Consider the following 20720-nt stretch of genomic DNA (forward strand, 5'->3'; position numbering starts at 1 on the left):
CCTTGGAATCTAGCATTAAAATCTTTTTTTAATTTACAACTGGCTTGTATATAAATAATACTATATCTTTTATGAAGAAATACTAACTTTTTTCAATAAGATATAATCGCATTAAGTTCTTTCTTTTTTGGTTATGTTTTCTTGTGTTCCTACGTTTTATTCTTTTTTATATTGCACAAACATTTATATGATTTACAAAATATTATTGATTCATCAATAAGCAAATAATTATAAACTATTTTGTAACCAATGGGATCTTAATTAATCCGACCTATTGCCGGTGCATATTCGGCTATCGACCCCTTGACCGTTTATCCTCTTTAAAATTCCATCGACCTCCAGGTAGTGAAAACCAAGGAGGTGTCCTTAGTCAATATCGATCCCGTTGGGAGCCTCTAAATCAGGAAGATACCTGCCGCCATATCCTTTGCCTAAATGAGATAATGCTTGCATAGTTAAACTCGAATCACATTAATTTTCAATTTATGTGTTCGTTGAGTAATTCAGATTGCAACATATTTATTTATACGAGTATATTTAATTACTTTGAAGGCAAGCAGTAGATAATTGTAAACAATCTATGCATCAAAAAATCTTCTTTGGAAGTATGTAATAGTTAAAGGTCAAAATATAAATCATAAAAATATACGAAGATTAACAATGTTTATTTTGTAATTCTAGCTTTCCGTTGCGTGTGATTTGTACTGCAGCCTTCTCACGTCTCCGATAAACACTGTCATTTCCAGATTAGGAAGTAAGATATTGAAATTCCATTATCATTTCATGTTGTTTCGCACGGCACTAATAATAATGACAAGTAGCCGGTAGAAAATAACACCGTTAAAGTCATTTCTTATCTCATCGGGCCAATAACACGCAAAACAGAGTTCAGTTCATGTGAGTGTTGTTTATAAATATAGCCAAAAAAAAAAAAAAAAAAAAAAATGCCGGTAGCCTTCTTTTGTGGTAAACGAAAGCTGCCATTTGTTTTCGACTAGAAAAGGTTCAACTCCAGCGCCATTTTTGAATTGATTACAGTTATGGTCTGCCGAATTACAGAAGCGTGGTTTTATTGTTTAAGATATCTTTGCTGTTTATTATCACCAGCAGAAGAAGGGAGCATATATAGCTTGAAAGATGCTATTTCTTAGGTCAATGACAAGAATTATTTTGAAGAGTATTGAGTTCAATATTTTAAGTGCTTCTAAGGGGGGGGAAAAAAAAAACATAAATAATTTTTTTTTAAATTCGTCTTAGAAATGAAGTAAGCCTTTCTAAATAGTTTTAATATAAACCTTTTCATTTCCTATTTTTAAATATTTAAAATTTATTTAATTGTTAATACACCATTTGCTATTTTTAAATAATTCGATTAAATTCATTTGCTATTTTCAAACACTTTAATTCATTTCATTTGTTATTTATCAGTATTTTAGTATTTAATTAATTCCATTTGCTAGTTTTAAATATTTTAGGATTTAATTAATTCCATTTTCGCTTTAAATTCTGTACCATTTTAAAGCCTTAAATTAACAGCATTATCAGCAGCTTTATAAATAGCTATGTATTGATCCGTTAATGCCTGTCAATGTCACTACTAAACTAAATTTAGGGTCATTTGGGATTAAAGAATGGCCATCGGTCTGAGACGCACAATAAATTTTGAAAGTTTTAAATTAAAATCTACGTTGTCATTGTGATGTTCAAGAACTTTGTTGGTCACCATCCTACATGTTAGCCGTCAATATTAAGTGACCTAGAATTTGACAGTCATTATTCCACACCAGAAATCAATGACCACTTGTATGGGACGATACCATAATTTTAATATTTTAAAATTAAAATGATAATGAAACACATCAATTCTAGGGGTTGAGGGTTACGGGAGATCAACTCAGAGATCGCTAGTGCGGGCAATGGAGTAAATTCGAGCAAATTTTAAAAACAAAATTTAACGAAAGTACAGAGATTCTCATTGAAGCTGTTAGTCACTAGTGATTTAGCTGCAGTCACCGATGACTTAAGATACTGGAGATCAACCTGTAATGTCACTGTCGTTAGAGACTGCAGTTAATTTACATACATTTTTTTTGCAGTGGTAATATTTTCCAGAGTAGTGAATAATAAATACTTGATAGCGTAACGTAATGTAAACTTCAAAGCTTTAAAAAAGTGTGAAATACTGATCTTTTGCCCGGTTGTTGAGCTTAGACTAAGTTAGGATTCTGACTAAGGTAAGGTAAGTAGCGGGCTATTTGGCTATGCAAGAGGGATGTCTTTGTGAAGGACTTTCTAAGGGAAAGTGGCTTATTATCCGCGTTATCTATGATGAAAACTTTCATGCAGCTAGCCCGTTCGCTAGAATTCGAACTGACATCGAGGTACTAGTGTTCAGTGACTTAAATACTTTGCCCACGGAATTTAGAACCTTTATAACTCTTAGTTACTTTACATATATCGTGTATGTAGGAGTAAATATTTTTCACTTGGGGGGGGGGAGGATCCGATTTCTTTTTTTTTTTTTTTCCAACTCTCTCTTATTTTCCATGCATGCATGTGTTTCTGTTTTATATATATATATATATATATAAAAGGTCACCCTTTTTTTAAGTTAATCACGCGTATGTATATGTAATGCTCTTTTTTACTGAATAATAATAATAATAATAATTTTTTAGATTCATGCATAGTAAAAGTAACATTTGACGCTTTAATATGATAAGCTAGAATCTGGGGGATTAAATTATCAGCTATTGTAATAAAGAATTAGAAAATACCGTTGTTTTGGGGGATGGAACATTTTTCTTATTGTATGTGATCTTTTTCTTGTTCATTAACAAGCTTATCTATTTCTCGCATAGTCGCAAAGAATATTTCAGTTAACATATTAAAAACACGTTGCATAAATTCGATGTAACATTTTTGCGAAACGGCTGCTTGTTTGAACTGGCCTTCAAATATGTTTTTCCATAATTCTTTTATGTTGTAGAGACATTAGGTATTTTTTGAATGAAGGAGAGATGCTTCGCAGAAGTTAGCTTCGTTGTTTAAATGCGCTTTGCATTGCGTTGTGTTTAACGTTCTTAGTAATTTGAAGTGTAACTACTGATTGTACTTTGTGTATTATGAAGAGTTGTACGACTATTTCTGCGGAAAGTTTTAGAATTGTGAAGTGTTTCTTTTGTCAAAATAAATTTTATCAAGCTATCATCAATTCCGTGTGCAATCAATCTATTAAGAACACGTACGAGCGCAAATACGGTATTTGTTGTAACATTTTATTCTTAAAAACAATTTCTAGCCATCGGTTTTTCGATTCTTAAAATATGTATGAAAAATTATGAGAAATGCCAACAGCTTTCGCACGTGACGGAAAACAACAAAAAATATAATTAAATTATTACATTTTGCTTATTATAGTTTATATATTTATTTTATATTTAACAATTTTTATTGGTTTATTTTTAATGAATTAATTTGTTCAGTAGTTTTTTAGATTAGTTATATTTGTTATCATTTATTTTTGTTATCATTCACGCTTACGTTATGTTAAAAAATTGCACTGAATTGTAAACAAACTTTCGAAAACCAGAAAAGAACAAATCTAGTATTTTCTCACAAATTTATAAAAGAATTTAAAACTGTTTAAAATTTCTCTTCGCGTATTAAGTAAGTATTTCAAGTGAATTTAAATAAATAAAATGTAATATTATTCAGGTTTCTTTTCTCTACTTGATTTAATTGAAAATCTTACTATAAATTTAAGAAGACTGACAATGTATGAAAGTCGGCATTCTAGAGAATACCTAGGATTTTATAGAATTCCGAATCTAGGCAGTAGTGTACGAACTGACTAATATTTCATATGTTTTCTATGTTAGAGAATGCCAAATGACAAACCGTCACAGTACGAAATACATCACCGATTCGTTTCGAATAACCATACATTTAATGCATTCATACACAATCCATACATAATACATACATTTAATACATTCATTCCATAATTTCTACATTTCATACATTGCTTTCTTTAATAAGAAAGGTATAAATTTTATTTTGTCAACATTCATTTATATATTTTGAATAAAAATTTTTAATGCCACACTTTCATTTTTTTTAAAATAACGTTTGTATTTTTGTATATACATCTTTTAAACAATAACCTTATTATGAGCTTTTTATCATACTTTACATAAATAGCATTTGTCAGTCTATCAAATACCTAGGTATTATATACAATGCCTAAGGAAAGTTTATAATAATTCTCGCATTTCATACTTTGCCTAAAAACGCCAGATATTCTACAAACTGAATAGGTATTCTATAGAAAGCCTGCGTTGCCGCTAATAGATATATGAAACGAATATACTAAAGTATAATTACATGAAACAATGGCCTAGCAAAAGCAGCCAAAATGAAAATAAAGATAATGACTATTATTATACGTCAGTTTATTATTTGAATCATTATACTCATTTACATATTCAGATTTTGCGAGATGACTTTGCAAGTATTACTTTATACTACTTTTTTTGCAGTTAAAAAATAAACCGCGCATTTTTCTTTCCATGCTTTTAACAAAGTGTGCTATTTCTACTCACTTTCAACAAGCTTATTTGATTTATCGTGATAGGCAAGAAAAAAAAATAATAATAATAATTTCAAAACATCAGATTTTATTTTCATAAATTTGGCGTATTATTATTGCTTCCGTATTCTATTATTTAAAAAACAAATCACGATCTGGGAGTATAATCTAAATTGAACTAGTGAATAAATTTCCTGTTTGTAATATCCTAAGATAAATTTGATTTATTAGCTGTTTTTTGTGCCTTTTATTACTCCAATGTTCTCATTTCTGAGATACGTGTTAAGTTATTTTAAGGTGCTTTTGAAATATTAATCACTTACTTGTTAACTGTTGATAATAAATGCGCACAAGTTATAGAATACAACGATGTCAATTTATACAATCAATGTTATGGGTTCGCAATTCTGTGGCTCCTGCTGGTAACATATGTATTTTCATTTGTACTCAATCATTGTTGTCTTATTCTCCATATATTTTAATCACAAATGTATTCTTTTTTTCCTTTCGCTTTTTCTTTTTGCTTTTCAGCACCAGAAAGTGCACTTAGTTTTGGTCCTTCCATTTTTTTTTCCCGTATCTTATTTCGAATGTTGCTACCAAATGTTAACGCCGTTCTATCCGAAATGATACAGTGACTATAAAAAAGAAAAGAAAAAAAGAAAATCTGAAATGTTTCAGATTTTAAATTACGTCCAAAGAGGCGTTTTTTTAACATTTTGTGTGTTACATTTATTTATTAAATATCACGTTCTTCGCACTTAAAGCATAAAATTCAGTTCAACAGCAACATCCCAAAATTATTTTTAAATGAGCATAGCTTTAGAATTTCCGATACAGAAACTCACGGGCTGAAGATAAAAATGTTTTTTCTGTACAACGTTGCCATTGCTCGCTTTGAAATCCTTGAGTTTGTTAATCAAAAATTCTTAAAGTGTTACAAAATAGGAAATCAATAATAAAACAAATTTCAAATTTCAAATTTGGTCTTCCAGATGCCCATATTTGTAGGAGGATTACGTCATTCAAAATTCGATGACTCTATGTACCGTTGTTTTATCACAATGCGAGAAATATACATACATTTATGCAGATTTTTCATTATTTAATTTCTTTAAATATAACACAGGGCGATAATACTTTGTGGCAACAGTTTGAAAAGTGATTCGCCGTGTATAGTGAATCGACGCAAAATCACAAAACGTAAATAATAGTCCTTCACAGACAAAGTCCCTTTGGACTAATATAATAAATATAATATGGCAACATAAATAAAATGATGTTGCCACCAAAATGGTATAAATTAAAGAAATAATATAGTGAATACAAAAAATAATGATAAATATAATGTGATGGCACAAAAAAATATTGCCACCAAATGTTATCTCCATTTTTAAAGAAATAATATAAGAAGTATAAAAACTAATAATAAGTATAATATAGCAACACAGACAAAATAATGTTCCCACCAAATGTTATCGCCATTTTTAAAGAATTAATACACTGAATATAAAAAAATGATTATAAATATAATGTGACAACATAGATAAAAGAAGTTAACGCCATTTTTAAAAAAATACTACAGAAAATATAAAAAATAATAATAATTATATTATGAAAATACAGATAAAATGATGTTGCCACAAAATGTTATCGCCAGGTTTAAAGAAATAGTATAGCGAATATAAAGAATAATAATAAATATATGACAATGCAGATAAAAGAATTTTGCCATCGGAAATTGTAAAGATATCTGGCAAAAAGTAAACTTGGACGTTTACATTTCTAAAGCACATTCCACACAACATGACATTCGAGATAATGTTCCATAAAGGTCTTTCTTGGGGCCCGTTTTTTAGCATTTATGTGAACGAGATTCCATGGATACCAAGCACTGCTAGTAATGTGATATAAGGATAACATTAGATGATTCAGACATCCTTGCACAAAATGCATTTCTGAGGTGAGTCACACAACATTTGCAAAATCATATTTACTCTCTTGAGGTTTGGCTAATCAAGTGGAAAATGCAAATAAATGTTGAAAAATCATTGGCAATCTCAGGGAGACAAAGATAAACTAGAATTTACAAGCTTTGTAGAAATACAATCCTCTGGAGTAGCAAGTTTCGTATCTCGAGGTGATCCTCACTAATGCACTCACACGGACTGCACACATTACATCGATTATTCAGAAGTTTCGAACGTGTAAAACTAGGCTCTTACCACCAATTACTCGAAAGATCACTCTCTCTGTACACAACAACAAACACTATTCATTTACAAAGCTATCTTGCGTTCCGATTTTTATTACGTCTGCCCTGCCTGAGTGAACTAGGCGCCACTAATCGAAAGCAGTTAGAGATAGCACAAAATATTGTTCTTCGACAACAGTGCAAGGCACCTTGGTGTATACTGGAAACGATAAAATTGATGAAGAGTTGTATTCTTAAAAATATATACCATAACAGAGCCAATAAAATTCTTGAAAAATCTTCATTAACTAGTAATAAAAGTCTTAGCAGTCTTGATTATATCATCGACTTGTTCGACTTGTTCTTCAATACCGCATTCTTTCAAGAAACACTTTTCCAATCACTTTTCACGTATCCGCCTATTAAGGCGTGATTGATGACACGTTGAATTTATTCTTTAAATTCTTTCATTGGTAGTCTTTCCACAATTTTCCAGTAGTTCCGAGTTTGGAGGACTTTCAGTAAAATAGTTTTAATAACACTGTCAATAACAACGCACTATAGCGACGTTTCTAACAGACCGGCTAGATTGAAAGTGGCGAAATTTTATGTTTGTTGTCAACCTGTGTCAATCAGATTTGTTAATAATCTGGGAACTGTTGTTTCATTAGATATACTCAGGACCGGCGCCAGGCCGGGCCGCAGAATTTAGTGGCGGCAACATGAGAGTTACATTTGAGTTACATTTACATTTACAACATTTGAGGTTAGAGAAAACAAACCGAGCAACAAAAGTTAGGGATTGAAAAATTTTTAGGATTTAGGGGAGTGAATGGACAATGGAATTTAGACGCTGGAAAATTTTTAGAATTTAAAGAAGCAGAGAGGAACAAAATATAAAAATGGCAAAGTGTTTAGAATTTAAAGAAGAAACAAGCAACAAATTTAAGAATGGCAAAAATTTCAAATTTAAGAGAGGCACTGGGCAGCAAAATTTAGAGGCGGCAAAATGTTTAGAATTTAGAGATACATCGAGTAAATAAAATTTAAGAATAGCAAAATTTTTAGAATTTGAAGGAGGCAATAGGCAGCAGGATTTACGAGCGGCAAAAATTTTAGAATCTAGAGAAACACCAAGCAGCAAAACTTTAGGATGTAAAAATTTTAGAATTCATCGGTGGAATTTAAGACCCAGAGAGATTATTCTGGATGGTGAAATTCCTAGCGCCTGCACTGGATGCATTTTCAAATCCGAAAATTGCAGCGAACTGTCAAACATTCTGTACATAACATTCTTGATTCTTGTAATGAGTTTTCACACTCAAAACTTGCTATCGCTTTGCGTAGTGCTGCATGCTGCAACATCCAGAGATTCTACCAAGCTGTCTAACATTGTGTACATAACATTCTTCATTCTTGTAATGAGTTTTCACAGGCAAAACTTGTTTCTTTGCGTAGTGCTCCATGCTGCAATGAAATGATAGTGATAAATGGCAATGATGTCAGTGAAATCAAACACAAAATTCTTAAATCGGAACATTTACCTGTGGTAAGTATGTAAAAATAGTTACCGTTTTCTAAAAATTAAAGATTATTTTGGGGCATATTAAATCCAACGCTTTTGTATCGTTTCTTGGAACCTATATTTTAAGTGATGCGCTTTCAACTGAAATAAAACTTACGCTACTTATCGTTACTTTTCTGAGTGTAAATCACCTGAATATCTTGAAGTATTTCTATTGGTATGAAGGCGCACAAAAATCGCTTTATGTCCAATAAAAAATTTGTTGCCATTTTTTTAGTTATTTTTTTTCTTGTGTGAGTGTCTTTTTGTAATCTTCCTTAAATCTTTCGGTTTGGTAATATTTATATAATCCCTTTAATCGCTGACGAGATTCGTAGAGACATGGTTGATAAAATTTTGATTTCTAATAAAAGCAAAGTCTATTGAAGTGTTTGCCATTGTCCTATCTGCAGGTCAGTTATCTCAACTTTATATCTGATGGTTAGCCGGCCACTTGTTGAAGGATTTATGACCGCAGTTGACCAGTTACAGTTACAGACACAGGCGGATCGACTCCAAGAAGGTGTGAAATAAACGAAAAAAGAATTCTCTGTCCCTTCTTTTCCTCTTGATAAAGACACAGAGTTCTACTTATCAATCAGAGCATAAGTAAGGGCCCTTTTTTATGAAATGCAGCCGAGGTGTGATTTCTTAAAACAAGTAATTAATTAAAGCAAGAATCCCCCCCATTTAAACATGTTTTTAAGTGCTATTATCTTAAATTAAACTATTTTTTTACTATTTTTAAATATTAGTAGAATAGCTATATCTAATATGGTTTCCCAGGCCTGATTCTCGACACACAGTAGTGTAAAATGTTTTAAAACTTGACATTTAATCGAATAATTAAACGCATTAAATACATTTATGATTTATTGAAGAATTAAACTCTTTAAAACATATTTACAATTTAGGGGAAAATTAAATACTTTAAATACATTTACGATTTGTTGAAAAACTAAATGTTTTAAATAAATTTACGATTTATCGAATAATTAAACGCATTAAATACATTTACGATTTATCGAAAAATTAAATGCTTTAAAATACATTTACAATTTAGCGAAAAATTAAATGCTTTGAATACATTTACGATCTGTCGAAAAACTAAATGCTTTAAATAAATTTACGATTTATCGAAAAATTAAGTACTTTAAAGACATGTACAGTTTATCAAAAAACTAAATGCTTTAAACAAATTTACGATCGAAACCGAGACGGCTCAATAGTTAATTTCATTTGCTCTCCACTACACCAAAAAAGCATGTAGCAGGGGGGGTGACGAATGCTTTTAATCCTTTACTTTAACCTTAACTTAATCCTTTATTTTCACCGAAATGACAAACTGCTACACACATAAGAGGTAAAAAATAGCCTTTTTTCCTCCGCTTCCTTTCAACTAATATTTTTTCTCGGCTTTGGGGGGAGGGGCGGCGGGATTTGGAATGAATATAGACCGTAAGTTTAATAAAAATGCATTATGGTAAATCTTCAATATTCTACCAAATATTCATATTTTCATGCGTTTTATCTAATGGTTTAAATATCCTCTTTCGGTTTTTTTCGGCTATCAGTGCAAAATGTCGATTTCCAATATGAAAAAAGTTTTGCTTTTAGTAAACTTACGTACCGAAATCCTATTCCATTTGATATTATCTTTTTTATAGTGTTTTCCAAATTTTTTAACTTACGTAACTTGTGACAAACTTAAGTAAAACTTAAGCGTCTTGTCGCTATGTATTGAGAAGTATTACAGAGACCTAGGAAAGGGTGTAAAAGATCCTTTTACTTTAAAGGCAACAAGCTGTAGAGAAGGCACACCTGGTAATTCGCATTTATGGCGAAAATCAAAAAATAATTTTACGCTAAGTATCAAATAGCCAAAGGCTACGCAGAGTAAATTAACCTCGAAAGTTGGATGTTAAGCTAACACTATCATGAAAAGCCCTATCGACAAGAATAAAGCAACGCCGATGACAGGATCTTAGAATAGAAAACTAGTAATGTGGCCTTCAGCAGGCAACACGCTCTGTCTAAGCAATCCCAAACCCTCAACTAAATACACAAACTAAAATTGGCATTCTAACGGGAAAATGGAAAGGGAGAAATGATAATACAGATTTGCCAATATAAAGGAATTTTTTTTTAAAAAAAACCTTACAGCTTTTTAGAAATTGTCTGAAAAAAGTTGCCCTCTGAGAAACAGAAAGAATGAATTCAGAGGAAAGTTATGTTATAATGTTTGATTAATAAATAAATATGAATAACTGTCGACCATTAATTAGTAGTTTTAATAAATATACATACCTATAAAACAAAACAAATAGCGAGAAACTGATCTTTAGTTTGCGTGAACTGCCACCTTATGCTGTGGCACCGTTATGAAGATTTCCATCTTTTTAAACAGCGGGCCTACTTACAGTAGGGTACGGTACCGTTATGAAGTAATCCCCGATAAGAGTACTAAATTGTTCCAAGTATACGGATACGGATTAGCGGCCACCTTAGTTTAGTTCTGGTGGCACTATAGAGTTATTAAATATTTCGAAACAATTAATCTTGAAAAGCCATCTGTGCTTTCGTCTGGAACTGAATTGAACTCTACCAGTTGATGGAAAGGGATTTGCTGACCAGTAGAATCGCAAGGACGTACATGATATTATAGAGAAGCTTTATGTTTATCTACAGAAAATAAGATACGAATAATGATAAGTGGACTTTATGATTATGATTACGAAAATGATGACGTTAATGTTGGGGGGAATCAATGTACTATTTCAGGATATGTTCTTCCACGGTGGGATGACTGAACGCGAGCTGATGATATAGATTTTAAGTATCTCCTCCTTTCCATGTAATTCAACTACGAACTAGTTTTCTTTAAAATGTAATGTCCTCCAAGCCGACGTCATTTCTAGAGGCCAAAACCTTCTCAGTACTTTATTGTATATCAGTCAGTCTTTTGAATACGTTATTGTGGATGAATAAATTACAAATCCAGCTCGGAAACGTTCTGCCCGGAATCTAATTTTGCTAAATTTACCAAATCCAATAAGTTATTTAACGAAGTTTCGACTTTTAATCCATCGAGAATTAATTATTTTATAAGATGCATAAATTGTATTAGATTATGCGTCTGAAATTTATCACTCATATAGTATTACCGTATTTCCTTCCTATCTCCCCTCTAGCGTTTTAGCGCCAGGTTCTGAAAATTTGAAAACTATTCGCATGATTTTCCTCTTCCTCAGTGGGCTCGGAGAACAAGCTTCCCTAAATTTTAAAATAAATTCGCCCACGTAGGGATTCTTTTCGTCTCACTAACAAAGACAAACTCTTGCAAACTATCTGCGAAGGTCATGTCGAACCTTTATAACCCTTGAAATAGTCTGTCAACGAGATGGAAACACGGATTTACATTCAGCCTACGATTCCACGAGTCGGCTGCCCATTCATCTTCTCTTATTATTTATGGATGATTTAAGGCCTAAAATGTATCAGAGAGAACAATAAAAGCGAGCGCGATTCAAGTTGAAGTAAAAATGAAGATATCTTATTAGATAATTGTAATGCTAAAATTACTAACTTACTTATTGGAATGTAGGTTTCTCTTAAAGAAATAATATTGTGATAGTTACCAGTAGTTTTATGCATAACTACTTTTCTTTGTTATCTTCTTACTGTTACCGCATCCATCGGAAATTAAACTATTCACATGATTCTCCCTCTGGATTTTCAGAAGATAAAATGAGTTAAAAAAAAAAAAAAAAAAGAAACAAGAAAGGAAAGGAGGAAAATACCATATTTCGTCTTTAAACACTCAGTTGCACATGCATTATTGCATAACTAAATGATCTTGACTTTTCATCTAGTTGTATGCTCCAATCCTTTACTTATCATAGATTAATGAGCTCCATGGTAAGATAATTAATTATCTTAAAAATGAATCAGTTAGGCGAGTGACACTTCATCTTTGCCTGTTTATTGGCATTTAGGTTTCATTTATGAACTTCTTTTCCGAATGCTCTTTGTTTAACAGTTTTGTCTTTCTCGAAAGTAATGGGCCGACAGCAAATTATTTTTTAAGTATAAATACAGAAGAGCTTTTACTTAAGCAACAAAGAATTGGAAAATGTATTTAATTATCTGTAAAGCTATACTGGAAGGAGGGGTGTTAATGAAGTATAACGACTCAGTGTCTGCAGAGTGTTTTGATCACTTTGTTTTGCATGCCACCAAAAGTCCATTTGTTACGTTCTTATTTTAGGGTTTTTTTTCCCTCAAATAAAATAAAGCAATAAAGCATTTGAGAGAAGCAGATAAATGTTTTTCAAAATGAGGGGGGGAAAAAAGAAAAATACTTAGGAGGTTGGGAACAGACCTGCTGTTGTTGCTGTTGCTAGTGTTGCTGTTGCTAGTGTTGCTGTTGCTGTTGCTAGTGTTGCTGTTGTTGCTGTTGCTAGTGTTGCTGTTGTTGCTGTTGCTAGTGTTGCTGTTGCTGTTGCTAGTGTTGCTGTTGTTGTGACTTATCTCGCTTATCTGACAGTAATATCAAAACAAGCCCACGAAATTCATCGTGGCAAGGAGCGCATGATCGCGCTTGTCGTTGGCAAGAGCCTTAAGCACCATACTGCTGACAGTATAACTTTGCTCAGTACCGCCCCCAATTTTGATTTAGAGCATCCCTGAGGGGGACGGGTCGGATGGTTCTCCCATCCCTCTTCCTCTATGACCTACCTCTCGATAGGACTTTCGGCTCGCCGCATATTTAGAGTGCCCCTCTAGACACTCTAGATTTACAAACATCCATGCCATCTTCGGGATTTGGAACCCGGGTCCTTCGGTATGGCAGTCAGCATCGCTAACCACTATTCCGGTTGGACAACGGAAACCTACTTAACAAGGCGTTTCCATTTTTTTTAAAACTTTCTTACGTTATGTTATGCTGCCATCCGTCCATTGCCTTAGGAAGTGTTGCTACTGCTCGAAACAATTTTTTTTTTTTTTTTTTCATTTCCACTCAACTTCGCATGCAGTTAGTCACAAAGAAAGAAAATCAGAAAAACGTAAGGCCTTTTATATACATTGCGCACAAAAAAAAAGGGGGGGAACAGTTCTAGGGTCAGTCTATAAGTTCGTGAGGATTAAGAGTATGCGTGGAATTCACTATGACGCATTTACTGAAACAATATAATTTTGAACCTGTTGAAACTTGTCAACGTTTAACTAACATATTATTCAGTTCATCACCAACTTTCGTAAATTTATCGATATTTTAGTACTCACAGAAGATGAATATAGATAATCAGTACAAACGTGCTGCGCTACATTTTTTTATTTTCGTGTGGTGAATCTGCCAGGTTTGCAACGATAAAAATTTAAAGTGTACATGGTGAACACACTATTAGTGCAAGGACAGCCCAGAAATGGGTTAAAAATTTTAAAGTTGGAAAAAGCGGCATTCATGATGAACCCCGCTCAGAACGTTTTGAACTGTTAGAATCAAATCAAACGATTAATTCAGAAGTTTACAGTGAACAATTTTGCCATTTAAACTCAGAATTGATCAAAAAACGCCCACGATTGGTGAATATCAAGAAAGTGTTGTTTCATCGTGATAACGCTAGACCGCATACGGCTCGAACAACGCTGCAAGAAATGAGTGAATTTAATTGGGAGCTTTTGCCACATCCTGCTTACTCCCCAGATGTTGCCCCAAGTGATTTTCACTTATTTCGTGCCTTTTTACTGCCAAAATTTTTTACTGTGAAAACCTTTTAATTCTAAACAGGATATACACAATGAACTTTCAAGATTTTGCATCAAAACCGAAGTCTTTCTACAACAATGGCATAAAAAGGCTGCCTGTTAGATGGCGAGACATTGTAGATAATGGAGCAAAATATATAATTGATTAAGGTGTTCAACTGTGTTTTTTTATATTATTTAAAAATTTACCAAAAAATGCGCACGAATTTATGGACTGACCCAATATATCTCCCGTTCTACTGGGCCGATTGACCAAATTCAAACTGCGTTTTTCATGTCTCGAAAGCACGACTAAGGATATATATTAGATTTATATATAACATTATTCTAACATAAGTATTTTGACACAAAATCGGACTTTTTCTGAAATAACATATCAATCTTTTTCCATATGTCGATTCTACGACTCAAATATTATTTTGATTTAAAATCTATGTCTAGATAATAAATTTTGTAATTTTTGGTAAGAAATTTATGGAGAAATTTAAAAATTTATTTTGGCGTATTCTTTTTCAGTTTTTACCAAGAATTGTAACTTGGCGAACTTCTTAATATATGGAATTTTTCGGTACGACATAATGGAAGGGAATTTTCCTTTACCTTCCATTAGGCTGGACTAGAAAAAAAGGGCACCTCATTCCTACGTTTTTACATTGCGCATGAGCGGGAAAAAAGTCACATCGTTCTTATTTTCAAATAATTTTAACAAAGTGCCTAAATCACGTTTCATGTTTTATCGCTTTCAGCAAATATGCCAAATTTCAAAACACGCTAATATATAAATTTACTTATATCTTCGGAAATTTTGAATAAAAAACTCCAATTATTTGCAGGTATGCTTAGAAATACATCTACTTTAAGATGATGGTAAAACTTTTATAGATTATAATTCAAAATGTTTTCCGAAAAATTTATAAAAATTATTTAAGAATACAAATTTTAAAAATAAATCATAAAAAATGGATGAATTTTATTTGGAATGAACCTAAATTTCGAAATGTGAAAGGAAGAATTAAATAAGTTGAATAAAAAAAGAGAGATTAGTAATTATATACCAAACTCAATTAATATTGAGGAGCTAAAATTTCGAGAGCTAATTTTTTAAAAACTACTCGTGCGAGTTTTACGAAATTTAAGTTTTGTATAATTTGAGTCGTAGAATCGAAATATGGAAAAAATTGGCATTTCATTTCAGAAAATGTCCGTTTTTGTGTCAAAATACCTATATTAGAATAATGCTATATACAAATCTAATACATATCCTATGTCGCGCTTTCGAGATATGAAAAACGCAAGTTGAATTTCGTCAATTGGCCCAGTAGAACGTGAGATATAGAACTGTCCCCTCTTTTTTTGTGTATGTGTGTGTGTGTGCAGTGTACCTTTCAAATTAAAGCAATCCGTAGTTCATACGAGTAGTTAAAAACAACAAACCCACTTCTTCAAGATTTAAACTTTTATTTTATTTATTTACTTGATATCCTATCTAACTATAAATAAAGTGCGTTAAATTTTACTTAAACAAGTTTGGAAAATAAACAGAAATCGATTACGCAACGAACAGTTTCAGTGAAAATAAAAATCTGTAAATTTTTCAAATTCTGAAATACACTGGGGTGCAAAAATTAAGGACGAGACGGTTTTTCCAATATAACTTTGTACAAAAGCTTTCCAAATCAACACATTTAATACCGTAAGATCCCCAATACGTAAGAACATGAGTAATGTAAGCAACACTTACTAAAAGAGAAATCAGAGGGATAAAAAGAAGCTTTATTGAAAAAGTAGCATGGAGCACAATGCGACTGAAGGCCGAAACATCCCTGTGATGGGTGTCCAGCAAGAAACATCCGGTCTTTAATAGGGGATATGATCTCCCTTGACTGCTAGGCAGGTTTCAAAGCGTCTGTCCATGCTGAGAATGAGGGTGTCAGTGAGTTGTTGAGGCATTGCTTCCCATTCGTCTTGCAACGCCAATCGAAGCTCTGGAATCGTTACTGGTGGTAAGGTACGAGCTGCCAAGCGTCTGCCTAGAAAATCCCATACATGCTCGATGGGATTGAGATCCGGAGATCGTGCCGGCCAATCCATACGTTCAATATCCTCACTCTCTAAGAGCTGTTCGGCAGCTACTGTGCGATGACATGGTGCATTGTCGTCCATGAAAAGGAACTGCGGACCCATAGCGCCTCTAAAATGACGCACATATGGAAGAAGAATCTCGCTACAATAACGGGTCCCGTTGACTGAACCTGCGTCGAAGATGTGAAGGTTTGTACGACTACCAAGCATGATGCCTCCCCAAACGAGAACACCGCCACCTCCATACCTGTCCCTTTCAATGATGTTCGAGGGATGATTGCGGCTTCCCCGCTCTCTCCAGATGAGTATGCGATGAGAATTGCTACTCAGACTGAATCTGCTCTCATCTGTAAAGAGTACTCGTCCCCATTCATCGTCTCTCCAATTCCGGTGTTCTCGGCACCACAAAGAACGCCTTCTCCGATGGGCAGGCGTTAGAGGTACACACCGTACAGGGCGTCGTGCAAACAGACCACCACCGTGCAGTCTTCTGGCCACGGTAAAACGCGATATCGGTCGTCCAGTCGCCTGTGTCGTGTGTCTAGCGCTGTCTACCGCCTGTTTCTTCTGGCCTGTAAGGCAATATACCGGTCATCTGCGGGTGTGGTTCCTCGTGGACGACCACTACTGAACCCCCGGATAGCTGTTCCTGTAGTTTGAAATTGTCTCCAAAGTCGTGAAACGATGCTGTGAGCAATTCCGAACTCTGCAGCCACACTTGTCACACTGCGGCCTTCCTCCAACTTCCCAATGATTCGACCTCGAGTAAAAGCATCCAGATGTCGTCTAACAGATTGATTATTCGCCATTTCTCGCTGAGGCAGCAACTCAGTGTGATTTTAACTGCTATACGGCGTGCAATCTCTTTGCCAGAAATACTGATCTTACACTGACAACATGCTTTATACTACTCAGACACTCCCCCATTACGTCTACCTGCATTTCTGCGCATGTGCTACCGTACATCACCTTACTTAATCTCCTGATTGGTCTTTCTGTCCGCTCTGCCTCTTCGTTCAGCTGATATGCTAATTTTTCGACTTCGTCCTTAATTTTTGCACACCAGTGTAGTGTATTTACTAAGTTTTTTTTCCGCTTCTCGTAATTTTACACTTCGCATTTTAATACAAGGTTTTGAAATTTTGTTGATTATTCACGATATTTTCAGCTTTTCAAGATGTTCAGAAAACGGAGCTTCCCTAAATTTTAAAATGAATTCGTTCGTCATGTTTTTGATCCTTCTAATTCATTTGCTCATGAAATTTAGGTGCATGGGCTGGGATTGATTAAGTAATAATTGTGAAGAGCTTCAAGAAAACGGTTATATCTAAAGCTCCTGATGGTTCTGAAGATCCTGCACGTGGGAAAACAAACTGAACGGTGACGAAAACGATGGCTACGAAGTGCAAGCGGTAGCAGACAACACAGACAGCAGTTCCAACAGCATTAACCCTTTCCTGCACGCTACCTTTTAAAGTTGGAGTTTTGAGTAAAAAAAAAATTAGGTAGTCTAATTAGGCCTAGAGGAGTACACAAGTAAAATTTTGTGAAGATAGCAGTTATCGTTTAATTCTGTGGGTCTGTCCAAAGTGGGCACACTGATTGAATAGAGCTTCGACAAGAGTGCTAAAACGAGCATTGTTGTCAATGAACTGGCCGATGAGATGCGGAGAAACAAAGAATACAGACTCTCCAGTTGTCCTAGATTATCGGTGAGCCCGGTCTGGGTACACCTAGGGTCCGCCGTTTGATTTTAAGCAAGATTTCAAGGTAAAACATAGAAATTTCTTTTCAAACAATTCCTTTTATACCCTAAAAAATCTGGAAGATTTCTTTGAAAAATGATGAGGATCTTAAAAATCTAAACATGGCTAAAATATATGGACTGGTTTGTGTTGAGCTGCTATCTACTATAAATAAAGAAGATTCAGAGTAACCTATAATAACAACCTATAATAACCTATAAATCATTTTTCATTCAATTTTTCTGTGCATACAGAAGGAAATTTTTAGGTGTGTCCAAACCGGTCACACTGTGCCGCAAAGGGTTAAAAGATATGAGGCCTAGAGAGTAGCAAGGGACAACAAAAGAGTGAGTGAGAGTCAGGGTACTTATTTTTCATTCGTTACTGTAACCCCATCCTTCGGAAATTAAATTATTCGAATAATTTTCCTGTCTCGATTTTTGGACGATAAAAATTAGTTAAAAAAAAAGGCTTGAGGTGGAATAACTACTAGATTTTTGAGGTGAGGTATATGCATCATCTCTTTTTCATATCATGATATGTTACGTTACGCTACCAAATAGGCTTCCACTACTTTTGCCTCACTTTATTGTTAATTCACATGGCCTGGAAAAAATTATTTTGACTCATTAAACTTATTTCAATACAGCAAACATGAAAAATCATTATCACAGTGCTCTTGCCGTGATTCTGACTCCGGACCATCCGACTGCTAGTCGGACATGCTTGCAATTACACCACGAAGGGAGGTAAGGGAGGAGAAAATTTCTTACAAATTTCTTACAAAAGTTTGTTGCCAGTCACTGCTGCATACCAGTTTTTATATATGACAATATATTGCTTATCCTATAAAATATATATTATTATATATTATATATAATAATATAATATATATTATATATTATCTTATAAAATACGACAGTACATTGCTTATCCGTATAATAAACTTAAGATTTAAAAATAAAACTTAACTATAAAAATTAATTAAGTTTTAATAATGTAATTGATAGTTCTTCTGGAAGCACTTTTGGGGTCTGAAGCGGTTGTCAAAAAAAGTCTCCAGAATCTTCGGATCGTGTTTTAGGCTACCATGCATTTATCATCCGCATGACTTGGCTGGTGATGCCAATATTGGAAATATTGGACCACGCGAAGCTTCACAAACAGCCGATTCGCAGCTTAATACCAATCGGCAAAATATCACATCGTTAATTTACCTTTCAAACTTAATCAGTGGGTAATTGCTTAATGTTTAACAGATACTGAGAGATTTAAGATAAACAAACACATTTGTTACTAATTTATTATTTCAATTACATGTCTAATTATTCAAAATACATTTACTTTACATTATAAACAGATGATAACTGTGGATTTTGTAATAATAAAAAATATGTCCAATGTCATAAGTAGCGTTTATCAGTGTATAATGGTTATTATACTAAAAGTAAATCAAGTAAATTATTTATTTCGATCAAGTTTGAAAATTAATTAACTTTTTATTTATTGTTCATTTTGGTATTGACTACTTTTGACAATGTTTTGTATTTTAAGGAAATAAACGAAAGATGGTATCATATCAAACAACTACGTTTCATAATGAAACAAGTAAAAATGTTAAACTAAGGTCGAATTTGTGAAAAAAAATTATCGAAATCCATTTAAATGCGACTTCCCGCATTTGCTACTTCCAAGTAAAAAGAAAATGGTCATGTATATCATCAGCAGTCAGAATGCGTCTAGACCGAATCCTTGTATTTCCTTCAACATATAAATGAAGTTATTATTTCGTATTCAGACGATACTGTCTTTTTTGAATTTAACCAGATTTGTTTCAGACAAATTACAACAAATACAAAAGCATAAACGGTATGGAAGTGAAAGAGAAAAGGAATTTCTAAAGCCAGAAAACACTGCAGGAGTGGTCAACCTGCTGTGCAATTATTTGCTTTTAGTAGTTGAGGCTCAGCAAGGCGTTTAATTGGCGGCAACACACCCCTGCCGCTTGATGAATGCTTCCGGAGGCAGAGCACTTTCTCTTCCGGGTTCTGCGTACAGTTAAATTTCGTTTGCATATCGTGACTGTCATTCTTCATGCATAGTGAAAGAAGAATGACAGAAGTTAAAAATCAAGAAAAAAAAAAAAAAAAGTCGGAAGGTTAAGAAACACCTTATTGTTTTCATTAGTGCTCCCAAAGCAATGACTCTATATATTAAAAGAAAAAAACGGAGGGATTGTAAGTATGGGAAAGGAAATGAAAATTTGACCTGGAAGAACTTTGACCTATGACGACACCCCTTGAAATGTTTTATTGGAATACCGAATTTCCTCGCATATTTTCCCCTGCGTTTTTAATGCTAGGTTTATGATATTTTTTATTTTCCCCCTTCCTCTACTAAACACAATTTTACCTTCTGAGCGCTAGTTCATTGGTAAGTTGTATTTTCTCGGTTATGTTTATTTTTTACTTCGTGTATTCAATTTGCATTTGCATTTTTGTATTAACATTTGTATCCATCTTATTTTCCCTTACATTTATTTTTGAAACGAATTTTGTGCAGATTCTCCGCTAAGCTACCCCGATGTGGCAGGTTTCTCACAGATTAGAAATTTTCCAAACATCTGATTTCATCTTATACATCTGTTGTTTACATTCTACCTCATTTTAGCCTGATCTACTGTTAATGTTTTCGTTCTTTCGAAGCCCGGGTCTTTTGTTCACCCGCCTTTTCCTTCGTTCCTTCGACGTCTCTCTTGCGGAGTGCGATCAAAAG

At 33.6% G+C, this 20720-nt stretch overlaps 1 long non-coding RNA gene across 3 annotated transcripts in view; it reads right to left on the reverse strand.

Annotated features, from left to right (window-relative positions):
* The window catches only part of LOC118186413 (uncharacterized), a 110782-nt gene that overhangs the window by 6317 nt on the left and 83745 nt on the right, over positions 1-20720 (reverse strand). The window contains exon 1 of one of the 3 annotated variants that reach the window (XR_015043525.1): positions 10657-10972. The exons of the other annotated variants lie outside the window; for them this stretch is intronic. This is a non-coding gene — a long non-coding RNA (uncharacterized LOC118186413). Of the gene's footprint in view, positions 1-10656; positions 10973-20720 lie in introns of those variants that run through there. 3 annotated transcript variants of the gene reach the window in all.

Source organism: Stegodyphus dumicola, chromosome 10 (assembly GCF_044657685.1).
Source record: "Stegodyphus dumicola isolate Sdum_Otavi_A_Nest chromosome 10, ASM4465768v1".
Lineage (NCBI taxonomy): Eukaryota > Metazoa > Arthropoda > Arachnida > Araneae > Eresidae > Stegodyphus > Stegodyphus dumicola.